Raw genomic sequence first — 15,263 nt, forward strand, 5'->3', positions numbered from 1 at the left:
TTTTTTTTTTGTAGTTTTCTTCTTCTCTTGTGTTTAAATGACTGTGGTTACTGCCTTTATAATAGAAACTTAAGCTAAAAAGCTTACAGCACCTAGTATTCCCAGGCAGTCTCCCATCCAAGTACTAACTAGGCCCAACTCTTCTTCGCTTCCGAGATCAGACGGGATCGGGCTTTCAAGGAGTGGTATGGCCGTAAGCGATCACTGCTGGCTGTAGAAGACTATTTCTATATACTCTTCTAAGAGTAATACTTGTTTTAGATCTGCCTGTAAACGGTAGACCACCTGACACCTCAAATGAAAATGATTGGCTTTCCAGTTCGTTTTTTTTTTTTTGTTGTTTTTTTTTTAAGTTTTCTTCTTCTCTTGTGTTTAAATGACTGTGGTTACTGCCTTTATAATAGAAACTTAAGCTAAAAAGCTTACAGCACCTAGTATTCCCAGGGAGTCTCCCATCCAAGTACTAACTAGGCCCAACTCTTCTTCGCTTCCGAGATCAGACGGGATCGGGCTTTCAAGGAGTGGTATGGCCGTAAGCGATCACTGCTGGCTGTAGAAGACTATTTCTATATACTCTTCTAAGAGTAATACTTGTTTTAGATCTGCCTGTAAACGGTAGACCACCTGACACCTCAAATGAAAATGATTGGCTTTCCAGTTCGTTTTTTTTTTTTGTAGTTTTCTTCTTCTCTTGTGTTTAAATGACTGTGGTTACTGCCTTTATAATAGAAACTTAAGCTAAAAAGCTTACAGCACCTAGTATTCCCAGGCAGTCTCCCATCCAAGTACTAACTAGGCCCAACTCTTCTTCGCTTCCGAGATCAGACGGGATCGGGCTTTCAAGGAGTGGTATGGCCGTAAGCGATCACTGCTGGCTGTAGAAGACTATTTCTATATACTCTTCTAAGAGTAATACTTGTTTTAGATCTGCCTGTAAACGGTAGACCACCTGACACCTCAAATGAAAATGATTGGCTTTCCAGTTCGTTTTTTTTTTTTTGTTGTTTTTTTTTTAAGTTTTCTTCTTCTCTTGTGTTTAAATGACTGTGGTTACTGCCTTTATAATAGAAACTTAAGCTAAAAAGCTTACAGCACCTAGTATTCCCAGGCAGTCTCCCATCCAAGTACTAACTAGGCCCAACTCTTCTTCGCTTCCGAGATCAGACGGGATCGGGCTTTCAAGGAGTGGTATGGCCGTAAGCGATCACTGCTGGCTGTAGAAGACTATTTCTATATACTCTTCTAAGAGTAATACTTGTTTTAGATCTGCCTGTAAACGGTAGACCACCTGACACCTCAAATGAAAATGATTGGCTTTCCAGTTCGTTTTTTTTTTTTTGTTGTTTTTTTTTTAAGTTTTCTTCTTCTCTTGTGTTTAAATGACTGTGGTTACTGCCTTTATAATAGAAACTTAAGCTAAAAAGCTTACAGCACCTAGTATTCCCAGGGAGTCTCCCATCCAAGTACTAACTAGGCCCAACTCTTCTTCGCTTCCGAGATCAGACGGGATCGGGCTTTCAAGGAGTGGTATGGCCGTAAGCGATCACTGCTGGCTGTAGAAGACTATTTCTATATACTCTTCTAAGAGTAATACTTGTTTTAGATCTGCCTGTAAACGGTAGACCACCTGACACCTCAAATGAAAATGATTGGCTTTCCAGTTCGTTTTTTTTTTTTGTAGTTTTCTTCTTCTCTTGTGTTTAAATGACTGTGGTTACTGCCTTTATAATAGAAACTTAAGCTAAAAAGCTTACAGCACCTAGTATTCCCAGGCAGTCTCCCATCCAAGTACTAACTAGGCCCAACTCTTCTTCGCTTCCGAGATCAGACGGGATCGGGCTTTCAAGGAGTGGTATGGCCGTAAGCGATCACTGCTGGCTGTAGAAGACTATTTCTATATACTCTTCTAAGAGTAATACTTGTTTTAGATCTGCCTGTAAACGGTAGACCACCTGACACCTCAAATGAAAATGATTGGCTTTCCAGTTCGTTTTTTTTTTTTTGTTGTTTTTTTTTTAAGTTTTCTTCTTCTCTTGTGTTTAAATGACTGTGGTTACTGCCTTTATAATAGAAACTTAAGCTAAAAAGCTTACAGCACCTAGTATTCCCAGGGAGTCTCCCATCCAAGTACTAACTAGGCCCAACTCTTCTTCGCTTCCGAGATCAGACGGGATCGGGCTTTCAAGGAGTGGTATGGCCGTAAGCGATCACTGCTGGCTGTAGAAGACTATTTCTATATACTCTTCTAAGAGTAATACTTGTTTTAGATCTGCCTGTAAACGGTAGACCACCTGACACCTCAAATGAAAATGATTGGCTTTCCAGTTCGTTTTTTTTTTTTGTAGTTTTCTTCTTCTCTTGTGTTTAAATGACTGTGGTTACTGCCTTTATAATAGAAACTTAAGCTAAAAAGCTTACAGCACCTAGTATTCCCAGGCAGTCTCCCATCCAAGTACTAACTAGGCCCAACTCTTCTTCGCTTCCGAGATCAGACGGGATCGGGCTTTCAAGGAGTGGTATGGCCGTAAGCGATCACTGCTGGCTGTAGAAGACTATTTCTATATACTCTTCTAAGAGTAATACTTGTTTTAGATCTGCCTGTAAACGGTAGACCACCTGACACCTCAAATGAAAATGATTGGCTTTCCAGTTCGTTTTTTTTTTTTGTAGTTTTCTTCTTCTCTTGTGTTTAAATGACTGTGGTTACTGCCTTTATAATAGAAACTTAAGCTAAAAAGCTTACAGCACCTAGTATTCCCAGGCAGTCTCCCATCCAAGTACTAACTAGGCCCAACTCTTCTTCGCTTCCGAGATCAGACGGGATCGGGCTTTCAAGGAGTGGTATGGCCGTAAGCGATCACTGCTGGCTGTAGAAGACTATTTCTATATACTCTTCTAAGAGTAATACTTGTTTTAGATCTGCCTGTAAACGGTAGACCACCTGACACCTCAAATGAAAATGATTGGCTTTCCAGTTCGTTTTTTTTTTTTTGTTGTTTTTTTTTTAAGTTTTCTTCTTCTCTTGTGTTTAAATGACTGTGGTTACTGCCTTTATAATAGAAACTTAAGCTAAAAAGCTTACAGCACCTAGTATTCCCAGGCAGTCTCCCATCCAAGTACTAACTAGGCCCAACTCTTCTTCGCTTCCGAGATCAGACGGGATCGGGCTTTCAAGGAGTGGTATGGCCGTAAGCGATCACTGCTGGCTGTAGAAGACTATTTCTATATACTCTTCTAAGAGTAATACTTGTTTTAGATCTGCCTGTAAACGGTAGACCACCTGACACCTCAAATGAAAATGATTGGCTTTCCAGTTCGTTTTTTTTTTTTGTAGTTTTCTTCTTCTCTTGTGTTTAAATGACTGTGGTTACTGTCTTTATAATAGAAGCTTAAGCTAAAAAGCTTACAGCACCTAGTATTCCCAGGCAGTCTCCCATCCAAGTACTAACTAGGCCCAACTCTTCTTCGCTTCCGAGATCAGACGGGATCGGGCTTTCAAGGAGTGGTATGGCCGTAAGCGATCACTGCTGGCTGTAGAAGACTATTTCTATATACTCTTCTAAGAGTAATACTTGTTTTAGATCTGCCTGTAAACGGTAGACCACCTGACACCTCAAATGAAAATGATTGGCTTTCCAGTTCGTTTTTTTTTTTTGTAGTTTTCTTCTTCTCTTGTGTTTAAATGACTGTGGTTACTGTCTTTATAATAGAAGCTTAAGCTAAAAAGCTTACAGCACCTAGTATTCCCAGGCAGTCTCCCATCCAAGTACTAACTAGGCCCAACTCTTCTTCGCTTCCGAGATCAGACGGGATCGGGCTTTCAAGGAGTGGTATGGCCGTAAGCGATCACTGCTGGCTGTAGAAGACTATTTCTATATACTCTTCTAAGAGTAATACTTGTTTTAGATCTGCCTGTAAACGGTAGACCACCTGACACCTCAAATGAAAATGATTGGCTTTCCAGTTCGTTTTTTTTTTTTGTAGTTTTCTTCTTCTCTTGTGTTTAAATGACTGTGGTTACTGCCTTTATAATAGAAACTTAAGCTAAAAAGCTTACAGCACCTAGTATTCCCAGGCAGTCTCCCATCCAAGTACTAACTAGGCCCAACTCTTCTTCGCTTCCGAGATCAGACGGGATCGGGCTTTCAAGGAGTGGTATGGCCGTAAGCGATCACTGCTGGCTGTAGAAGACTATTTCTATATACTCTTCTAAGAGTAATACTTGTTTTAGATCTGCCTGTAAACGGTAGACCACCTGACACCTCAAATGAAAATGATTGGCTTTCCAGTTCGTTTTTTTTTTTTGTAGTTTTCTTCTTCTCTTGTGTTTAAATGACTGTGGTTACTGCCTTTATAATAGAAACTTAAGCTAAAAAGCTTACAGCACCTAGTATTCCCAGGCAGTCTCCCATCCAAGTACTAACTAGGCCCAACTCTTCTTCGCTTCCGAGATCAGACGGGATCGGGCTTTCAAGGAGTGGTATGGCCGTAAGCGATCACTGCTGGCTGTAGAAGACTATTTCTATATACTCTTCTAAGAGTAATACTTGTTTTAGATCTGCCTGTAAACGGTAGACCACCTGACACCTCAAATGAAAATGATTGGCTTTCCAGTTCGTTTTTTTTTTTTGTTGTTTTTTTTTAAGTTTTCTTCTTCTCTTGTGTTTAAATGACTGTGGTTACTGCCTTTATAATAGAAACTTAAGCTAAAAAGCTTACAGCACCTAGTATTCCCAGGGAGTCTCCCATCCAAGTACTAACTAGGCCCAACTCTTCTTCGCTTCCGAGATCAGACGGGATCGGGCTTTCAAGGAGTGGTATGGCCGTAAGCGATCACTGCTGGCTGTAGAAGACTATTTCTATATACTCTTCTAAGAGTAATACTTGTTTTAGATCTGCCTGTAAACGGTAGACCACCTGACACCTCAAATGAAAATGATTGGCTTTCCAGTTCGTTTTTTTTTTTTGTAGTTTTCTTCTTCTCTTGTGTTTAAATGACTGTGGTTACTGCCTTTATAATAGAAACTTAAGCTAAAAAGCTTACAGCACCTAGTATTCCCAGGCAGTCTCCCATCCAAGTACTAACTAGGCCCAACTCTTCTTCGCTTCCGAGATCAGACGGGATCGGGCTTTCAAGGAGTGGTATGGCCGTAAGCGATCACTGCTGGCTGTAGAAGACTATTTCTATATACTCTTCTAAGAGTAATACTTGTTTTAGATCTGCCTGTAAACGGTAGACCACCTGACACCTCAAATGAAAATGATTGGCTTTCCAGTTCGTTTTTTTTTTTTTGTTGTTTTTTTTTTAAGTTTTCTTCTTCTCTTGTGTTTAAATGACTGTGGTTACTGCCTTTATAATAGAAACTTAAGCTAAAAAGCTTACAGCACCTAGTATTCCCAGGCAGTCTCCCATCCAAGTACTAACTAGGCCCAACTCTTCTTCGCTTCCGAGATCAGACGGGATCGGGCTTTCAAGGAGTGGTATGGCCGTAAGCGATCACTGCTGGCTGTAGAAGACTATTTCTATATACTCTTCTAAGAGTAATACTTGTTTTAGATCTGCCTGTAAACGGTAGACCACCTGACACCTCAAATGAAAATGATTGGCTTTCCAGTTCGTTTTTTTTTTTTTGTTGTTTTTTTTTTAAGTTTTCTTCTTCTCTTGTGTTTAAATGACTGTGGTTACTGCCTTTATAATAGAAACTTAAGCTAAAAAGCTTACAGCACCTAGTATTCCCAGGGAGTCTCCCATCCAAGTACTAACTAGGCCCAACTCTTCTTCGCTTCCGAGATCAGACGGGATCGGGCTTTCAAGGAGTGGTATGGCCGTAAGCGATCACTGCTGGCTGTAGAAGACTATTTCTATATACTCTTCTAAGAGTAATACTTGTTTTAGATCTGCCTGTAAACGGTAGACCACCTGACACCTCAAATGAAAATGATTGGCTTTCCAGTTCGTTTTTTTTTTTTGTAGTTTTCTTCTTCTCTTGTGTTTAAATGACTGTGGTTACTGCCTTTATAATAGAAACTTAAGCTAAAAAGCTTACAGCACCTAGTATTCCCAGGCAGTCTCCCATCCAAGTACTAACTAGGCCCAACTCTTCTTCGCTTCCGAGATCAGACGGGATCGGGCTTTCAAGGAGTGGTATGGCCGTAAGCGATCACTGCTGGCTGTAGAAGACTATTTCTATATACTCTTCTAAGAGTAATACTTGTTTTAGATCTGCCTGTAAACGGTAGACCACCTGACACCTCAAATGAAAATGATTGGCTTTCCAGTTCGTTTTTTTTTTTTTGTTGTTTTTTTTTAAGTTTTCTTCTTCTCTTGTGTTTAAATGACTGTGGTTACTGCCTTTATAATAGAAACTTAAGCTAAAAAGCTTACAGCACCTAGTATTCCCAGGGAGTCTCCCATCCAAGTACTAACTAGGCCCAACTCTTCTTCGCTTCCGAGATCAGACGGGATCGGGCTTTCAAGGAGTGGTATGGCCGTAAGCGATCACTGCTGGCTGTAGAAGACTATTTCTATATACTCTTCTAAGAGTAATACTTGTTTTAGATCTGCCTGTAAACGGTAGACCACCTGACACCTCAAATGAAAATGATTGGCTTTCCAGTTCGTTTTTTTTTTTTGTAGTTTTCTTCTTCTCTTGTGTTTAAATGACTGTGGTTACTGCCTTTATAATAGAAACTTAAGCTAAAAAGCTTACAGCACCTAGTATTCCCAGGCAGTCTCCCATCCAAGTACTAACTAGGCCCAACTCTTCTTCGCTTCCGAGATCAGACGGGATCGGGCTTTCAAGGAGTGGTATGGCCGTAAGCGATCACTGCTGGCTGTAGAAGACTATTTCTATATACTCTTCTAAGAGTAATACTTGTTTTAGATCTGCCTGTAAACGGTAGACCACCTGACACCTCAAATGAAAATGATTGGCTTTCCAGTTCGTTTTTTTTTTTTGTAGTTTTCTTCTTCTCTTGTGTTTAAATGACTGTGGTTACTGCCTTTATAATAGAAACTTAAGCTAAAAAGCTTACAGCACCTAGTATTCCCAGGCAGTCTCCCATCCAAGTACTAACTAGGCCCAACTCTTCTTCGCTTCCGAGATCAGACGGGATCGGGCTTTCAAGGAGTGGTATGGCCGTAAGCGATCACTGCTGGCTGTAGAAGACTATTTCTATATACTCTTCTAAGAGTAATACTTGTTTTAGATCTGCCTGTAAACGGTAGACCACCTGACACCTCAAATGAAAATGATTGGCTTTCCAGTTCGTTTTTTTTTTTTGTTGTTTTTTTTTTAAGTTTTCTTCTTCTCTTGTGTTTAAATGACTGTGGTTACTGCCTTTATAATAGAAACTTAAGCTAAAAAGCTTACAGCACCTAGTATTCCCAGGGAGTCTCCCATCCAAGTACTAACTAGGCCCAACTCTTCTTCGCTTCCGAGATCAGACGGGATCGGGCTTTCAAGGAGTGGTATGGCCGTAAGCGATCACTGCTGGCTGTAGAAGACTATTTCTATATACTCTTCTAAGAGTAATACTTGTTTTAGATCTGCCTGTAAACGGTAGACCACCTGACACCTCAAATGAAAATGATTGGCTTTCCAGTTCGTTTTTTTTTTTTGTAGTTTTCTTCTTCTCTTGTGTTTAAATGACTGTGGTTACTGCCTTTATAATAGAAACTTAAGCTAAAAAGCTTACAGCACCTAGTATTCCCAGGCAGTCTCCCATCCAAGTACTAACTAGGCCCAACTCTTCTTCGCTTCCGAGATCAGACGGGATCGGGCTTTCAAGGAGTGGTATGGCCGTAAGCGATCACTGCTGGCTGTAGAAGACTATTTCTATATACTCTTCTAAGAGTAATACTTGTTTTAGATCTGCCTGTAAACGGTAGACCACCTGACACCTCAAATGAAAATGATTGGCTTTCCAGTTCGTTTTTTTTTTTGTTTTTTTTTTTTTTTTAAGTTTTCTTTTTCTCTTGTGTTTAAATGACTGTGGTTACTGCCTTTATAATAGAAACTTAAGCTAAAAAGCTTACAGCACCTAGTATTCCCAGGCAGTCTCCCATCCAAGTACTAACTAGGCCCAACTCTTCTTCGCTTCCGAGATCAGACGGGATCGGGCTTTCAAGGAGTGGTATGGCCGTAAGCGATCACTGCTGGCTGTAGAAGACTATTTCTATATACTCTTCTAAGAGTAATACTTGTTTTAGATCTGCCTGTAAACGGTAGACCACCTGACACCTCAAATGAAAATGATTGGCTTTCCAGTTCGTTTTTTTTTTTTGTAGTTTTCTTCTTCTCTTGTGTTTAAATGACTGTGGTTACTGTCTTTATAATAGAAGCTTAAGCTAAAAAGCTTACAGCACCTAGTATTCCCAGGCAGTCTCCCATCCAAGTACTAACTAGGCCCAACTCTTCTTCGCTTCCGAGATCAGACGGGATCGGGCTTTCAAGGAGTGGTATGGCCGTAAGCGATCACTGCTGGCTGTAGAAGACTATTTCTATATACTCTTCTAAGAGTAATACTTGTTTTAGATCTGCCTGTAAACGGTAGACCACCTGACACCTCAAATGAAAATGATTGGCTTTCCAGTTCGTTTTTTTTTTTTGTAGTTTTCTTCTTCTCTTGTGTTTAAATGACTGTGGTTACTGCCTTTATAATAGAAACTTAAGCTAAAAAGCTTACAGCACCTAGTATTCCCAGGCAGTCTCCCATCCAAGTACTAACTAGGCCCAACTCTTCTTCGCTTCCGAGATCAGACGGGATCGGGCTTTCAAGGAGTGGTATGGCCGTAAGCGATCACTGCTGGCTGTAGAAGACTATTTCTATATACTCTTCTAAGAGTAATACTTGTTTTAGATCTGCCTGTAAACGGTAGACCACCTGACACCTCAAATGAAAATGATTGGCTTTCCAGTTCGTTTTTTTTTTGTTGTTGTTTTTTTTTTTTAAAGTTTTCTTCTTCTCTTGCGTTTAAATGACTGTGGTTACTGCCTTTATAATAGAAACTTAAGCTAAAAAGCTTACAGCACCTAGTATTCCCAGGCAGTCTCCCATCCAAGTACTAACTAGGCCCAACTCTTCTTCGCATCCGAGATCAGACGGGATCGGGCTTTCAAGGAGTGGTATGGCCGTAAGCGATCACTGCTGGCTGTAGAAGACTATTTCTATATACTCTTCTAAGAGTAATACTTGTTTTAGATCTGCCTGTAAACGGTAGACCACCTGACACCTCAAATGAAAATGATTGGCTTTCCAGTTCGTTTTTTTTTTTTGTAGTTTTCTTCTTCTCTTGTGTTTAAATGACTGTGGTTACTGTCTTTATAATAGAAGCTTAAGCTAAAAAGCTTACAGCACCTAGTATTCCCAGGCAGTCTCCCATCCAAGTACTAACTAGGCCCAACTCTTCTTCGCTTCCGAGATCAGACGGGATCGGGCTTTCAAGGAGTGGTATGGCCGTAAGCGATCACTGCTGGCTGTAGAAGACTATTTCTATATACTCTTCTAAGAGTAATACTTGTTTTAGATCTGCCTGTAAACGGTAGACCACCTGACACCTCAAATGAAAATGATTGGCTTTCCAGTTCGTTTTTTTTTTTGTAGTTTTCTTCTTCTCTTGTGTTTAAATGACTGTGGTTACTGTCTTTATAATAGAAGCTTAAGCTAAAAAGCTTACAGCACCTAGTATTCCCAGGCAGTCTCCCATCCAAGTACTAACTAGGCCCAACTCTTCTTCGCTTCCGAGATCAGACGGGATCGGGCTTTCAAGGAGTGGTATGGCCGTAAGCGATCACTGCTGGCTGTAGAAGACTATTTCTATATACTCTTCTAAGAGTAATACTTGTTTTAGATCTGCCTGTAAACGGTAGACCACCTGACACCTCAAATGAAAATGATTGGCTTTCCAGTTCGTTTTTTTTTTTTGTAGTTTTCTTCTTCTCTTGTGTTTAAATGACTGTGGTTACTGCCTTTATAATAGAAACTTAAGCTAAAAAGCTTACAGCACCTAGTATTCCCAGGCAGTCTCCCATCCAAGTACTAACTAGGCCCAACTCTTCTTCGCTTCCGAGATCAGACGGGATCGGGCTTTCAAGGAGTGGTATGGCCGTAAGCGATCACTGCTGGCTGTAGAAGACTATTTCTATATACTCTTCTAAGAGTAATACTTGTTTTAGATCTGCCTGTAAACGGTAGACCACCTGACACCTCAAATGAAAATGATTGGCTTTCCAGTTCGTTTTTTTTTTTTGTTGTTTTTTTTTTTAAGTTTTCTTCTTCTCTTGTGTTTAAATGACTGTGGTTACTGCCTTTATAATAGAAGCTTAAGCTAAAAAGCTTACAGCACCTAGTATTCCCAGGCAGTCTCCCATCCAAGTACTAACTAGGCCCAACTCTTCTTCGCTTCCGAGATCAGACGGGATCGGGCTTTCAAGGAGTGGTATGGCCGTAAGCGATCACTGCTGGCTGTAGAAGACTATTTCTATATACTCTTCTAAGAGTAATACTTGTTTTAGATCTGCCTGTAAACGGTAGACCACCTGACACCTCAAATGAAAATGATTGGCTTTCCAGTTCGTTTTTTTTTTTTGTAGTTTTCTTCTTCTCTTGTGTTTAAATGACTGTGGTTACTGTCTTTATAATAGAAGCTTAAGCTAAAAAGCTTACAGCACCTAGTATTCCCAGGCAGTCTCCCATCCAAGTACTAACTAGGCCCAACTCTTCTTCGCTTCCGAGATCAGACGGGATCGGGCTTTCAAGGAGTGGTATGGCCGTAAGCGATCACTGCTGGCTGTAGAAGACTATTTCTATATACTCTTCTAAGAGTAATACTTGTTTTAGATCTGCCTGTAAACGGTAGACCACCTGACACCTCAAATGAAAATGATTGGCTTTCCAGTTCGTTTTTTTTTTTTTTGTTGTTTTTTTTTTTAAGTTTTCTTCTTCTCTTGTGTTTAAATGACTGTGGTTACTGCCTTTATAATAGAAACTTTAGCTAAAAAGCTTACAGCACCTAGTATTCCCAGGCAGTCTCCCATCCAAGTACTAACTAGGCCCAACTCTTCTTCGCTTCCGAGATCAGACGGGATCGGGCTTTCAAGGAGTGGTATGGCCGTAAGCGATCACTGCTGGCTGTAGAAGACTATTTCTATATACTCTTCTAAGAGTAATACTTGTTTTAGATCTGCCTGTAAATGGTAGACCACCTGACACCTCAAATGAAAATGATTGGCTTTCCAGTTCTTTTTTTTTTTTTTGTAGTTTTCTTCTTCTCTTGTGTTTAAATGACTGTGGTTACTGTCTTTATAATAGAAGCTTAAGCTAAAAAGCTTACAGCACCTAGTATTCCCAGGCAGTCTCCCATCCAAGTACTAACTAGGCCCAACTCTTCTTCGCTTCCGAGATCAGACGGGATCGGGCTTTCAAGGAGTGGTATGGCCGTAAGCGATCACTGCTGGCTGTAGAAGACTATTTCTATATACTCTTCTAAGAGTAATACTTGTTTTAGATCTGCCTGTAAACGGTAGACCACCTGACACCTCAAATGAAAATGATTGGCTTTCCAGTTCGTTTTTTTTTTTTGTAGTTTTCTTCTTCTCTTGTGTTTAAATGACTGTGGTTACTGTCTTTATAATAGAAGCTTAAGCTAAAAAGCTTACAGCACCTAGTATTCCCAGGCAGTCTCCCATCCAAGTACTAACTAGGCCCAACTCTTCTTCGCTTCCGAGATCAGACGGGATCGGGCTTTCAAGGAGTGGTATGGCCGTAAGCGATCACTGCTGGCTGTAGAAGACTATTTCTATATACTCTTCTAAGAGTAATACTTGTTTTAGATCTGCCTGTAAACGGTAGACCACCTGACACCTCAAATGAAAATGATTGGCTTTCCAGTTCGTTTTTTTTTTTTGTAGTTTTCTTCTTCTCTTGTGTTTAAATGACTGTGGTTACTGCCTTTATAATAGAAACTTAAGCTAAAAAGCTTACAGCACCTAGTATTCCCAGGCAGTCTCCCATCCAAGTACTAACTAGGCCCAACTCTTCTTCGCTTCCGAGATCAGACGGGATCGGGCTTTCAAGGAGTGGTATGGCCGTAAGCGATCACTGCTGGCTGTAGAAGACTATTTCTATATACTCTTCTAAGAGTAATACTTGTTTTAGATCTGCCTGTAAACGGTAGACCACCTGACACCTCAAATGAAAATGATTGGCTTTCCAGTTCGTTTTTTTTTTTTGTTGTTTTTTTTTTTAAGTTTTCTTCTTCTCTTGTGTTTAAATGACTGTGGTTACTGCCTTTATAATAGAAGCTTAAGCTAAAAAGCTTACAGCACCTAGTATTCCCAGGCAGTCTCCCATCCAAGTACTAACTAGGCCCAACTCTTCTTCGCTTCCGAGATCAGACGGGATCGGGCTTTCAAGGAGTGGTATGGCCGTAAGCGATCACTGCTGGCTGTAGAAGACTATTTCTATATACTCTTCTAAGAGTAATACTTGTTTTAGATCTGCCTGTAAACGGTAGACCACCTGACACCTCAAATGAAAATGATTGGCTTTCCAGTTCGTTTTTTTTTTTTTTGTTGTTTTTTTTTTTTAAGTTTTCTTCTTCTCTTGTGTTTAAATGACTGTGGTTACTGCCTTTATAATAGAAACTTTAGCTAAAAAGCTTACAGCACCTAGTATTCCCAGGCAGTCTCCCATCCAAGTACTAACTAGGCCCAACTCTTCTTCGCTTCCGAGATCAGACGGGATCGGGCTTTCAAGGAGTGGTATGGCCGTAAGCGATCACTGCTGGCTGTAGAAGACTATTTCTATATACTCTTCTAAGAGTAATACTTGTTTTAGATCTGCCTGTAAATGGTAGACCACCTGACACCTCAAATGAAAATGATTGGCTTTCCAGTTCTTTTTTTTTTTTTTGTAGTTTTCTTCTTCTCTTGTGTTTAAATGACTGTGGTTACTGTCTTTATAATAGAAGCTTAAGCTAAAAAGCTTACAGCACCTAGTATTCCCAGGCAGTCTCCCATCCAAGTACTAACTAGGCCCAACTCTTCTTCGCTTCCGAGATCAGACGGGATCGGGCTTTCAAGGAGTGGTATGGCCGTAAGCGATCACTGCTGGCTGTAGAAGACTATTTCTATATACTCTTCTAAGAGTAATACTTGTTTTAGATCTGCCTGTAAACGGTAGACCACCTGACACCTCAAATGAAAATGATTGGCTTTCCAGTTCGTTTTTTTTTTTTGTAGTTTTCTTCTTCTCTTGTGTTTAAATGACTGTGGTTACTGTCTTTATAATAGAAGCTTAAGCTAAAAAGCTTACAGCACCTAGTATTCCCAGGCAGTCTCCCATCCAAGTACTAACTAGGCCCAACTCTTCTTCGCTTCCGAGATCAGACGGGATCGGGCTTTCAAGGAGTGGTATGGCCGTAAGCGATCACTGCTGGCTGTAGAAGACTATTTCTATATACTCTTCTAAGAGTAATACTTGTTTTAGATCTGCCTGTAAACGGTAGACCACCTGACACCTCAAATGAAAATGATTGGCTTTCCAGTTCGTTTTTTTTTTTTGTAGTTTTCTTCTTCTCTTGTGTTTAAATGACTGTGGTTACTGCCTTTATAATAGAAACTTAAGCTAAAAAGCTTACAGCACCTAGTATTCCCAGGCAGTCTCCCATCCAAGTACTAACTAGGCCCAACTCTTCTTCGCTTCCGAGATCAGACGGGATCGGGCTTTCAAGGAGTGGTATGGCCGTAAGCGATCACTGCTGGCTGTAGAAGACTATTTCTATATACTCTTCTAAGAGTAATACTTGTTTTAGATCTGCCTGTAAACGGTAGACCACCTGACACCTCAAATGAAAATGATTGGCTTTCCAGTTCGTTTTTTTTTTTTGTTGTTTTTTTTTTTAAGTTTTCTTCTTCTCTTGTGTTTAAATGACTGTGGTTACTGCCTTTATAATAGAAGCTTAAGCTAAAAAGCTTACAGCACCTAGTATTCCCAGGCAGTCTCCCATCCAAGTACTAACTAGGCCCAACTCTTCTTCGCTTCCGAGATCAGACGGGATCGGGCTTTCAAGGAGTGGTATGGCCGTAAGCGATCACTGCTGGCTGTAGAAGACTATTTCTATATACTCTTCTAAGAGTAATACTTGTTTTAGATCTGCCTGTAAACGGTAGACCACCTGACACCTCAAATGAAAATGATTGGCTTTCCAGTTCGTTTTTTTTTTTTTGTTGTTTTTTTTTTTAAGTTTTCTTCTTCTCTTGTGTTTAAATGACTGTGGTTACTGCCTTTATAATAGAAACTTAAGCTAAAAAGCTTACAGCACCTAGTATTCCCAGGCAGTCTCCCATCCAAGTACTAACTAGGCCCAACTCTTCTTCGCTTCCGAGATCAGACGGGATCGGGCTTTCAAGGAGTGGTATGGCCGTAAGCGATCACTGCTGGCTGTAGAAGACTATTTCTATATACTCTTCTAAGAGTAATACTTGTTTTAGATCTGCCTGTAAACGGTAGACCACCTGACACCTCAAATGAAAATGATTGGCTTTCCAGTTCGTTTTTTTTTTTTTGTTGTTTTTTTTTTTAAGTTTTCTTCTTCTCTTGTGTTTAAATGACTGTGGTTACTGCCTTTATAATAGAAACTTTAGCTAAAAAGCTTACAGCACCTAGTATTCCCAGGCAGTCTCCCATCCAAGTACTAACTAGGCCCAACTCTTCTTCGCTTCCGAGATCAGACGGGATCGGGCTTTCAAGGAGTGGTATGGCCGTAAGCGATCACTGCTGGCTGTAGAAGACTATTTCTATATACTCTTCTAAGAGTAATACTTGTTTTAGATCTGCCTGTAAACGGTAGACCACCTGACACCTCAAATGAAAATGATTGGCTTTCCAGTTCTTTTTTTTTTTTTTGTAGTTTTCTTCTTCTCTTGTGTTTAAATGACTGTGGTTACTGTCTTTATAATAGAAGCTTAAGCTAAAAAGCTTACAGCACCTAGTATTCCCAGGCAGTCTCCCATCCAAGTACTAACTAGGCCCAACTCTTCTTCGCTTCCGAGATCAGACGGGATCGGGCTTTCAAGGAGTGGTATGGCCGTAAGCGATCACTGCTGGCTGTAGAAGACTATTTCTATATACTCTTCTAAGAGTAATACTTGTTTTAGATCTGCCTGTAAACGGTAGACCACCTGACACCTCAAATGAAAATGATTGGCTTTCCAGTTCGTTTTTTTTTTTTTGTTGTTGTTTTTTTTAAGTTTTCTTCT

General features: G+C 40.2%; 46 non-coding genes across 46 annotated transcripts; all 46 read right to left on the reverse strand.

Annotated features, from left to right (window-relative positions):
• Window positions 1–80: 80 nt before the first annotated feature.
• LOC136680716 (5S ribosomal RNA) lies at window positions 81–199 on the reverse strand. Its single transcript, XR_010797321.1, has one exon. It is a non-coding gene; the product is annotated as a 5S ribosomal RNA (ribosomal RNA).
• Window positions 200–419: 220 nt separating this feature from the next.
• On the reverse strand, window positions 420–538 carry LOC136680240 (5S ribosomal RNA). The gene has a single exon (XR_010796898.1). It is a non-coding gene; the product is annotated as a 5S ribosomal RNA (ribosomal RNA).
• A 206-nt stretch (window positions 539–744) lies between these two features.
• On the reverse strand, window positions 745–863 carry LOC136680717 (5S ribosomal RNA). Its single transcript, XR_010797322.1, has one exon. It is a non-coding gene; the product is annotated as a 5S ribosomal RNA (ribosomal RNA).
• A 220-nt stretch (window positions 864–1,083) lies between these two features.
• On the reverse strand, window positions 1,084–1,202 carry LOC136680718 (5S ribosomal RNA). The gene has a single exon (XR_010797323.1). It is a non-coding gene; the product is annotated as a 5S ribosomal RNA (ribosomal RNA).
• A 220-nt stretch (window positions 1,203–1,422) lies between these two features.
• Window positions 1,423–1,541, reverse strand: LOC136680243 (5S ribosomal RNA). Its single transcript, XR_010796900.1, has one exon. It is a non-coding gene; the product is annotated as a 5S ribosomal RNA (ribosomal RNA).
• A 206-nt stretch (window positions 1,542–1,747) lies between these two features.
• Window positions 1,748–1,866, reverse strand: LOC136680719 (5S ribosomal RNA). Its single transcript, XR_010797324.1, has one exon. It is a non-coding gene; the product is annotated as a 5S ribosomal RNA (ribosomal RNA).
• A 220-nt stretch (window positions 1,867–2,086) lies between these two features.
• LOC136680244 (5S ribosomal RNA) lies at window positions 2,087–2,205 on the reverse strand. Its single transcript, XR_010796901.1, has one exon. It is a non-coding gene; the product is annotated as a 5S ribosomal RNA (ribosomal RNA).
• Window positions 2,206–2,411: 206 nt separating this feature from the next.
• LOC136680720 (5S ribosomal RNA) lies at window positions 2,412–2,530 on the reverse strand. The gene has a single exon (XR_010797325.1). It is a non-coding gene; the product is annotated as a 5S ribosomal RNA (ribosomal RNA).
• A 206-nt stretch (window positions 2,531–2,736) lies between these two features.
• Window positions 2,737–2,855, reverse strand: LOC136680721 (5S ribosomal RNA). The gene has a single exon (XR_010797326.1). It is a non-coding gene; the product is annotated as a 5S ribosomal RNA (ribosomal RNA).
• A 220-nt stretch (window positions 2,856–3,075) lies between these two features.
• On the reverse strand, window positions 3,076–3,194 carry LOC136680723 (5S ribosomal RNA). The gene has a single exon (XR_010797328.1). It is a non-coding gene; the product is annotated as a 5S ribosomal RNA (ribosomal RNA).
• Window positions 3,195–3,400: 206 nt separating this feature from the next.
• Window positions 3,401–3,519, reverse strand: LOC136680724 (5S ribosomal RNA). Its single transcript, XR_010797329.1, has one exon. It is a non-coding gene; the product is annotated as a 5S ribosomal RNA (ribosomal RNA).
• Window positions 3,520–3,725: 206 nt separating this feature from the next.
• On the reverse strand, window positions 3,726–3,844 carry LOC136680725 (5S ribosomal RNA). Its single transcript, XR_010797330.1, has one exon. It is a non-coding gene; the product is annotated as a 5S ribosomal RNA (ribosomal RNA).
• Window positions 3,845–4,050: 206 nt separating this feature from the next.
• On the reverse strand, window positions 4,051–4,169 carry LOC136680726 (5S ribosomal RNA). The gene has a single exon (XR_010797331.1). It is a non-coding gene; the product is annotated as a 5S ribosomal RNA (ribosomal RNA).
• Window positions 4,170–4,375: 206 nt separating this feature from the next.
• LOC136680727 (5S ribosomal RNA) lies at window positions 4,376–4,494 on the reverse strand. Its single transcript, XR_010797332.1, has one exon. It is a non-coding gene; the product is annotated as a 5S ribosomal RNA (ribosomal RNA).
• A 218-nt stretch (window positions 4,495–4,712) lies between these two features.
• LOC136680245 (5S ribosomal RNA) lies at window positions 4,713–4,831 on the reverse strand. Its single transcript, XR_010796902.1, has one exon. It is a non-coding gene; the product is annotated as a 5S ribosomal RNA (ribosomal RNA).
• Window positions 4,832–5,037: 206 nt separating this feature from the next.
• Window positions 5,038–5,156, reverse strand: LOC136680728 (5S ribosomal RNA). The gene has a single exon (XR_010797333.1). It is a non-coding gene; the product is annotated as a 5S ribosomal RNA (ribosomal RNA).
• Window positions 5,157–5,376: 220 nt separating this feature from the next.
• On the reverse strand, window positions 5,377–5,495 carry LOC136680730 (5S ribosomal RNA). Its single transcript, XR_010797334.1, has one exon. It is a non-coding gene; the product is annotated as a 5S ribosomal RNA (ribosomal RNA).
• A 220-nt stretch (window positions 5,496–5,715) lies between these two features.
• Window positions 5,716–5,834, reverse strand: LOC136680246 (5S ribosomal RNA). Its single transcript, XR_010796903.1, has one exon. It is a non-coding gene; the product is annotated as a 5S ribosomal RNA (ribosomal RNA).
• Window positions 5,835–6,040: 206 nt separating this feature from the next.
• On the reverse strand, window positions 6,041–6,159 carry LOC136680731 (5S ribosomal RNA). The gene has a single exon (XR_010797335.1). It is a non-coding gene; the product is annotated as a 5S ribosomal RNA (ribosomal RNA).
• Window positions 6,160–6,378: 219 nt separating this feature from the next.
• On the reverse strand, window positions 6,379–6,497 carry LOC136680247 (5S ribosomal RNA). The gene has a single exon (XR_010796904.1). It is a non-coding gene; the product is annotated as a 5S ribosomal RNA (ribosomal RNA).
• Window positions 6,498–6,703: 206 nt separating this feature from the next.
• LOC136680732 (5S ribosomal RNA) lies at window positions 6,704–6,822 on the reverse strand. Its single transcript, XR_010797336.1, has one exon. It is a non-coding gene; the product is annotated as a 5S ribosomal RNA (ribosomal RNA).
• A 206-nt stretch (window positions 6,823–7,028) lies between these two features.
• Window positions 7,029–7,147, reverse strand: LOC136680733 (5S ribosomal RNA). The gene has a single exon (XR_010797337.1). It is a non-coding gene; the product is annotated as a 5S ribosomal RNA (ribosomal RNA).
• A 219-nt stretch (window positions 7,148–7,366) lies between these two features.
• On the reverse strand, window positions 7,367–7,485 carry LOC136680248 (5S ribosomal RNA). The gene has a single exon (XR_010796905.1). It is a non-coding gene; the product is annotated as a 5S ribosomal RNA (ribosomal RNA).
• A 206-nt stretch (window positions 7,486–7,691) lies between these two features.
• Window positions 7,692–7,810, reverse strand: LOC136680735 (5S ribosomal RNA). Its single transcript, XR_010797339.1, has one exon. It is a non-coding gene; the product is annotated as a 5S ribosomal RNA (ribosomal RNA).
• A 221-nt stretch (window positions 7,811–8,031) lies between these two features.
• Window positions 8,032–8,150, reverse strand: LOC136680736 (5S ribosomal RNA). The gene has a single exon (XR_010797340.1). It is a non-coding gene; the product is annotated as a 5S ribosomal RNA (ribosomal RNA).
• Window positions 8,151–8,356: 206 nt separating this feature from the next.
• On the reverse strand, window positions 8,357–8,475 carry LOC136680737 (5S ribosomal RNA). The gene has a single exon (XR_010797341.1). It is a non-coding gene; the product is annotated as a 5S ribosomal RNA (ribosomal RNA).
• Window positions 8,476–8,681: 206 nt separating this feature from the next.
• Window positions 8,682–8,800, reverse strand: LOC136680738 (5S ribosomal RNA). The gene has a single exon (XR_010797342.1). It is a non-coding gene; the product is annotated as a 5S ribosomal RNA (ribosomal RNA).
• A 223-nt stretch (window positions 8,801–9,023) lies between these two features.
• LOC136680386 (5S ribosomal RNA) lies at window positions 9,024–9,142 on the reverse strand. Its single transcript, XR_010797037.1, has one exon. It is a non-coding gene; the product is annotated as a 5S ribosomal RNA (ribosomal RNA).
• Window positions 9,143–9,348: 206 nt separating this feature from the next.
• On the reverse strand, window positions 9,349–9,467 carry LOC136680739 (5S ribosomal RNA). The gene has a single exon (XR_010797343.1). It is a non-coding gene; the product is annotated as a 5S ribosomal RNA (ribosomal RNA).
• Window positions 9,468–9,672: 205 nt separating this feature from the next.
• LOC136680740 (5S ribosomal RNA) lies at window positions 9,673–9,791 on the reverse strand. The gene has a single exon (XR_010797344.1). It is a non-coding gene; the product is annotated as a 5S ribosomal RNA (ribosomal RNA).
• Window positions 9,792–9,997: 206 nt separating this feature from the next.
• LOC136680741 (5S ribosomal RNA) lies at window positions 9,998–10,116 on the reverse strand. The gene has a single exon (XR_010797345.1). It is a non-coding gene; the product is annotated as a 5S ribosomal RNA (ribosomal RNA).
• Window positions 10,117–10,336: 220 nt separating this feature from the next.
• LOC136680742 (5S ribosomal RNA) lies at window positions 10,337–10,455 on the reverse strand. Its single transcript, XR_010797346.1, has one exon. It is a non-coding gene; the product is annotated as a 5S ribosomal RNA (ribosomal RNA).
• A 206-nt stretch (window positions 10,456–10,661) lies between these two features.
• Window positions 10,662–10,780, reverse strand: LOC136680743 (5S ribosomal RNA). Its single transcript, XR_010797347.1, has one exon. It is a non-coding gene; the product is annotated as a 5S ribosomal RNA (ribosomal RNA).
• Window positions 10,781–11,002: 222 nt separating this feature from the next.
• Window positions 11,003–11,121, reverse strand: LOC136680744 (5S ribosomal RNA). Its single transcript, XR_010797348.1, has one exon. It is a non-coding gene; the product is annotated as a 5S ribosomal RNA (ribosomal RNA).
• A 207-nt stretch (window positions 11,122–11,328) lies between these two features.
• LOC136680746 (5S ribosomal RNA) lies at window positions 11,329–11,447 on the reverse strand. The gene has a single exon (XR_010797350.1). It is a non-coding gene; the product is annotated as a 5S ribosomal RNA (ribosomal RNA).
• A 206-nt stretch (window positions 11,448–11,653) lies between these two features.
• Window positions 11,654–11,772, reverse strand: LOC136680747 (5S ribosomal RNA). The gene has a single exon (XR_010797351.1). It is a non-coding gene; the product is annotated as a 5S ribosomal RNA (ribosomal RNA).
• Window positions 11,773–11,978: 206 nt separating this feature from the next.
• On the reverse strand, window positions 11,979–12,097 carry LOC136680748 (5S ribosomal RNA). Its single transcript, XR_010797352.1, has one exon. It is a non-coding gene; the product is annotated as a 5S ribosomal RNA (ribosomal RNA).
• Window positions 12,098–12,317: 220 nt separating this feature from the next.
• On the reverse strand, window positions 12,318–12,436 carry LOC136680749 (5S ribosomal RNA). The gene has a single exon (XR_010797353.1). It is a non-coding gene; the product is annotated as a 5S ribosomal RNA (ribosomal RNA).
• A 223-nt stretch (window positions 12,437–12,659) lies between these two features.
• Window positions 12,660–12,778, reverse strand: LOC136680750 (5S ribosomal RNA). Its single transcript, XR_010797354.1, has one exon. It is a non-coding gene; the product is annotated as a 5S ribosomal RNA (ribosomal RNA).
• Window positions 12,779–12,985: 207 nt separating this feature from the next.
• On the reverse strand, window positions 12,986–13,104 carry LOC136680751 (5S ribosomal RNA). Its single transcript, XR_010797355.1, has one exon. It is a non-coding gene; the product is annotated as a 5S ribosomal RNA (ribosomal RNA).
• Window positions 13,105–13,310: 206 nt separating this feature from the next.
• Window positions 13,311–13,429, reverse strand: LOC136680752 (5S ribosomal RNA). The gene has a single exon (XR_010797356.1). It is a non-coding gene; the product is annotated as a 5S ribosomal RNA (ribosomal RNA).
• A 206-nt stretch (window positions 13,430–13,635) lies between these two features.
• LOC136680753 (5S ribosomal RNA) lies at window positions 13,636–13,754 on the reverse strand. The gene has a single exon (XR_010797357.1). It is a non-coding gene; the product is annotated as a 5S ribosomal RNA (ribosomal RNA).
• Window positions 13,755–13,974: 220 nt separating this feature from the next.
• LOC136680754 (5S ribosomal RNA) lies at window positions 13,975–14,093 on the reverse strand. The gene has a single exon (XR_010797359.1). It is a non-coding gene; the product is annotated as a 5S ribosomal RNA (ribosomal RNA).
• Window positions 14,094–14,314: 221 nt separating this feature from the next.
• LOC136680755 (5S ribosomal RNA) lies at window positions 14,315–14,433 on the reverse strand. The gene has a single exon (XR_010797360.1). It is a non-coding gene; the product is annotated as a 5S ribosomal RNA (ribosomal RNA).
• A 221-nt stretch (window positions 14,434–14,654) lies between these two features.
• LOC136680757 (5S ribosomal RNA) lies at window positions 14,655–14,773 on the reverse strand. Its single transcript, XR_010797362.1, has one exon. It is a non-coding gene; the product is annotated as a 5S ribosomal RNA (ribosomal RNA).
• A 207-nt stretch (window positions 14,774–14,980) lies between these two features.
• Window positions 14,981–15,099, reverse strand: LOC136680758 (5S ribosomal RNA). The gene has a single exon (XR_010797363.1). It is a non-coding gene; the product is annotated as a 5S ribosomal RNA (ribosomal RNA).
• Between the last annotated feature and the right edge of the window lie 164 nt (window positions 15,100–15,263).

The sequence above is a fragment of the Hoplias malabaricus genome, unplaced genomic scaffold, assembly GCF_029633855.1.
Source record: "Hoplias malabaricus isolate fHopMal1 unplaced genomic scaffold, fHopMal1.hap1 scaffold_67, whole genome shotgun sequence".
Taxonomy (NCBI): domain Eukaryota; kingdom Metazoa; phylum Chordata; class Actinopteri; order Characiformes; family Erythrinidae; genus Hoplias; species Hoplias malabaricus.